A 5,991-nucleotide genomic window follows, 5' to 3' on the forward strand; every position below is an offset into this window, starting at 1 on the left:
TTCAACCCCTCTAGAGGACAGAGCTGAAAACCATACAGCTGGAGAAAATGGAAGGAGCAGATGGCGCCGCTTATGGCATCGAGTTATGGGACTTTTTTGCTGCTGCTGCTGCACCAAATAGGACTTTTACCGGATATGACTTTTCTACTGGATGTGACATTTTTACTGGATTTGACCTTTTTTATCGGATTTGACTTTTTCACCGGATAGGACATTTTTAACTGGATATGACTTTAAAATATTAATAAAATAAAGTTTTAATTCAATTAAAATAAATATCTTGTATTTTTCCTTAATTATTTATTTCACTTGCAAACATGACACTTAGTACACTATTTATTTTTTTAATATTAATAAATAATTTGATGGCAGATAAGAACCACAGGCTCAACAATTAATTTGTGGGATAGCATACCCCAGGTATTCTTGAAGTCCCCAGAGACATACCACCTCTAATGGAAACTACCTATGAAGAAGTGCTTCAGCAAATTACAAATTTGATTAGTATTGTACATGAATGAGAGTGTTGATAAATTCAGATTACCATACATTAATGATTATGTATATAACTTTCCATTGAGTTACTCCACCTTTTTAAAGGACACTAGAAAATTGTGTTTGTTTAATAAGGGCAATGTAAACATGTGTTATTGTTCATTCTTCTAGCGTAGAAATGAGTTATAAGGAATATTGAAACTTTACAAGTTGCATGCTATAATGTGTAAAACTTTATTGATGCTTCATCTTTCTTTAGAGTATAGCTATGAAATTGTATTTGTTTTAAATTAATTTAAAATTTTATTGAGATTTTCACATACATTACAAAACAGGGATGGAGTGTACCCTTATATTTTCTCACAGACTGATGTAACAAAGGGAAGAGCAGATATATCTTCATAAGTAAACACCAACTTTTAAGATGCTTCAGTTACAAATCTCATCAAACATGGTGAATCTCTAAAAATGCCTGTCAAAGGGACCTCAGTGTTCTGAAAGTTTGTAATTGTATCCGTTATTAATTAGATATTAAAGGTATCACCTGTAGATCATTTGTGTCCGTTAGTGAGTACATGTTTCTGTGTGTCTGAATATTTCTGTGTGTCTGTAAGGGTGTGGGTGTCTTTGAATGTTTTTGTTTGTTTGTGCCTGACTGCTTCTGCAGACTTTTCAAGTATCCACAAATTAAACTTTTATCGGGTTTATAAGTGTGTTTATTTGGCTTTGATACTAGCCAGTGCCTCACCAGCCACTGATCCTACTGCATGTCTCTGATTTGTGTGTCTGTGTGTTCCAATGTGTGTCTGTGGTTATACATCTGTTTGTAGGTGATTTGTGTGTGTATGTGTGCTCTAATGTGTATATGTGGTTATGCACACATTGTTTGTAGGTGGCCTGTATGTGTGTTCAAATGTGTGTCTGTGGTTATGCATCTCTGTGTTTGTAGGTGATATGTGTGTTCTAATGTGTGTCTGTGGTTAAGCCTGCTGTGTTTGTAGGTGGTTTGTATGTGTGTTCTAATGTGTGCCTGTGGTTATTAATATGGTGTTTGTAGGTGGTCTGTATGTGTATGTGTGTTCTAATGTGTGTCTGTGGTTATGCATCTCTGTGTTTGTAGGTGATTTGTGTGTGTTCTAATGTGTGTCTGTGGTTAAGCCTGCTGTGTTTGTAGGTGGTCTGTATGTGTGTTCTAATGTGTGCATGTGGTTATGCACGAAGTGTTTTAGGTGGTATGTGTGTATGTGTGTTCTAATGTGTATATGTGTTTATGCATATCTGTGTTTGTAGGTGGTCTGTGTATGTATGTGTGTTTTAATGAGTATCTGTGGTTATGCATCTGTGTTTGTAATTGATTTGTGTTCTAATGTGTGTCTGTGGTTATGCATCTGTGTTTGTAGGTGGTCTGTGTGTGTATGTGTGTTCTAATGTGTATCTTTGGTTATGCATCTGTTTGTAGGTGATCTGTGTTTGTATGTGTGTTCTAATGTGTGTCTGTGGTAATGCATGTCTGTGTTGTAGGTGGTCTGTGCATGTATGTGTGTTCAAATATGTATCTGTGGTGATGCATGTGTGTTTGTAGGTGATCTGTGTTTGTATGTGTGTTCTAATGTGTGTCTGTGGTAATGCATGTTTGTAGGTGATTTGTGTGTTTATGTGTGTTCTAATGTGTATCTGTGGTTATGCATCTGTGTTTGTAAATGATTTGTGTGTGTATGTATCTGTAGTGATGCATGTGTGTTTGTAGGTGATCTGTGTTTGTATGTGTGTTCTAATGTGTGTCTGTGGTAATGCATGTCTGTGTTGTAGGTGGTCTGTGCATGTATGTGTGTTCAAATATGTATCTGTGGTGATGCATGTGTGTTTTTAGGTGGTCTGTGTGTTCTAATGTGTATCTGTGGTTAAGCATCTCTGCGTTTGTAGGTGATCTCTGTGTGTATGTGTGTCTGTGGTTATGCATGTCTGTGTTTGTAGGTGGTCTGTATGTGTATGTGTGTTCTAATGTGTATCTGTTATGCACATGGTGTTTGTAGGTGGTCTGTGTTTGTATGTGTGTTCTAATGTGTATCTGTGGTTATGCATGCAGTGTTTGTATATGGTCTGTGCGTGTATGTGTGTTCTAATGCGTGTCTGTGGTTATGTATGTCTGGGTTTGTAGGTGGTCTGTATGTGTGTTCTTATATGTATCTGTGGTTATGCATGTCTGTGTTTGTAGGTGGTCTGTGTTTGTATGTGTGTTCTAATGTGTTTCTGTGGTAATCCATGTCTGTGTTTTAGGTGGTCTGTGTATGTATGTGTGTTCTAATGTGTGTCTGTGTTTGTAGGTGGTCTCTGTGTATGTTTGTTCTAATGTGTATCTGTGGTTATGCACGCAGTGTTTGTAGGTGGTCTGTGTGCGTATGTGTGTTCTAATGTGTATCTGTGGTTATGCATGTCTGTTTGTAGATGGTCTGCCCGCGGTGTTTGTAGGTGGTCTGTATGTGTGTTCAAATGTGTGTCTGTGGTTATGCACGCAGTGTTTTAGGTGGTCTGTGTTATGTATGTTCTAATGTGTATCTGTGTTTATGCATTTCTGTGTTTGTAGGTGGTCTGTGTGTGTATGTGTGTTCCAATGTGTGTCTGTGGTTATGCATCTCTGTTTGTAGGTGGTCTGTGTGTGTATGTGTGTTCTAATGTGTATCTGTGGTTATGCATGTCTGTTTGTAGATGGTCTGCGTATGTATGTGTGTTCTAATGTGTATCTGATGTTTGGACAAACTGTGTTTGTAGGTGGTCTGTGTGTATGTGTGTTCTAATGTGTATCTGTGGTTTACGCACACAGTGTTTGTAGGTGGTCTGTGCGTGTATGTGTGTTCTAATATGTGTCTGTGGTTATGTATGTCTGTGTTTGTAGGTGGTCTGTGTGTGTATGTGTGTTCTAATGTGTATCTGTGGTTATGCATGTCTGTGTTTGTAGGTAGTATGTGCGTTTATGTGTGTGTTCTAATATGTATCTGTGGTGATGCATGTGTGTTTTAGGTGGGATGTGTGTGTATGTGTGTTCTAATGTGTATCTATGGTTATGCATCTCTGTAGGTGATCTGTGTGTGCCTGTGTGTTCTAATGTGTGTCTGTAGTTATGCATGCCTGTGTTGTAGGTGCTCTTGCATGTATGTGTGTTCAAATATGTATCTGTGGTGATGTATGTGTGTTTAGGTGGTCTGTGTGTGCATGTGTGTTCTATTGTGTGTCTGTGTTTGTAGGTGGTCTCTGTGTATGTGTGCTCTAATGTGTATCTGTGGTTATGCATCTCTGTGTTTGTAGGTGGTCTGTGTCTGTATGTGTGTTCTAATGTGTGTCTGTGGTAATGCATGTCTGTTTGTAGGTAGTCTGTGCGTGTATGTATGTTCAAATATGTATCTGTGTTGATGCATGTGTGTTTTTAGGTGGTCTGTTTGTGTATGTGTGTTCTAATGTGTGTCTGTGGTTATGCATCTCTGTGTTTGTAGGTGGTCTGTGTGTGTATGCGTGTTCTAATGTGTGTCTGTGGTTATGCATCCCTGAGTTTGTAGGTGATCTGTGTTTGTATGTGTGTTCTAATGTGTGTCTGTGTTAATGCATGCCTGTGTTTGTAGGTGGTCTCTGCGTGTATGTGTGTTCAAATATGTATCTGTGGTTATGCATGTGTGTTTTTAGGTGGTCTGTGTGTGTATGTGTTTTCTAATGTGTATCTGTGGTTATGCATGTCTGTGTTTGTAGATGGTCTGTGTGTCTATGTGTGTTCTAATGTGTATCTGTGGTTATCTGTGTGTGTATGTGTGTTCTAATGTGTGTCTGTGGTTATGCATGTCTGTGTGTGGTCTGTGTGTTCTAATGTATAGCTGTGGTTATCCATGTCTGTGTTTGTAGGTGCAGGGGCTTAACTCAGGGGGTGACTAAGGTCATAGTTGCGACCGGGCCCAGCCTTCTTGAGGGCCCCTCAGTGCAGGCTGTTAGGTAAATGAAGGAATGGAGAGGGGCAGGGCCGTGCTAAGTTATATGCGGTGAACACAGCAGTAAGTGATCTGTGCTGCAGCTGTAGGGATAGAGTAGGTGTATATCACAATATTTATTATTGTACATTTGTAGTGGTGCTTTTACACCTTACACATCTGCCCTATCCTCTCTAAAAGTCTGTGCAGCACAGTGAGCGCGGACTTTTACAGAGAAGACGGCAGATGTGTAAGGAGCAGTGTTAAGAAGATGCTGCTTTGAATTAGGAGAGGGCACACAGAGAGTGCAGATGAGCTGTCAGGACCCGACCACAGTAAACGGTAGGCCGCTTCTTTCCCCCCTGATACTGGACATATGCAGAATATTTATAGCGCAGTAGAAATGTCCTGCACGTGGCTGGGAGAGGTGCTAGAGTTATTGCAGCACTGCTCCCAGTTCAGCCCTGCCCTTACCGAGCCTATGCTGTGTGTGCTACAAATCTTCCTAGCCTGTCACTGAAGTATAGCGGGGGCTGGACTTCCAACGCTGAATTCAGCTACACTGTGAGAAGTCTGCTATTCACCAGACTATCAGGTCATGCTTCTTTTTAAAACCTATCGGCTAGATTGCGAGTCTTGCGTTAGCCTTAAAAAGCAGCGTTGAGAGGTCCAATCGCTGCTTTTTAATGCCCGCTGATATTACGAGTCTTGCAGGTACAGGTGTACCCCTCACTTTTTTGGCCTGACTCTAAAATACCGCAAATCCACTTACGTCAATTGCGTATCCTATTTTTTCAATGGGATTTTCCTAACGCCGGTATTACGAGTCTTCCAAAAAGTGAGCGGTACCCCTCTCCTGTCAAGACTCCTATCACATTTAAAAGTCAATAGTTAAGAGTTTTATGGCTAACGCTGTAGCATAAAACTCTTAACTAAAGTGCTAAAAAGTACACTAACACCCATAAACTACCCATTAACCCCTAAACTGAGCCCCCCCCACATCACAAACACTATAATAAAATGTAACCCCTAATCTGCCGAACCGGACATTGCCGCCACTATAATAAATATATTAACCCCTAAACCACCGCACTCCCGTCTCGCAAACACTATAATAAAATTATTAACCCCTAATCTGCCGCCCCTAATATCGCCGACACCTACCTACATTTATTAACCCCTAATCTGCCGCCCACAACGTCGCCGCCACTATATTAAATTAATTAACCCCTAAATCTAGGTCTAACCCTAACAAGCCCCTAACTTAAATATAATTTAAATAAACCAAAATAAAATTACTATTATTAACTAAATTATTCCTATTTAAAACTAAATACTTACCTGTAAAATAAACCCTAAGCTAGTTACAATATAACTAATAGTTACATTGTATCTAGCTTAGGGTTTATTTTTATTTTACAAGCAACTTTGTATTTATTTTAACTAGGTACAATAGTTATTAAATAGTTATTAACTATTTAATAACTTCCTAGTTAAAATAAAGACAAATTTACCTGTAAAATAAAACCTAACCTAAGTTACAATT

The sequence above is a fragment of the Bombina bombina genome, chromosome 2 (genome assembly GCF_027579735.1).
Source record: "Bombina bombina isolate aBomBom1 chromosome 2, aBomBom1.pri, whole genome shotgun sequence".
Lineage (NCBI taxonomy): Eukaryota > Metazoa > Chordata > Amphibia > Anura > Bombinatoridae > Bombina > Bombina bombina.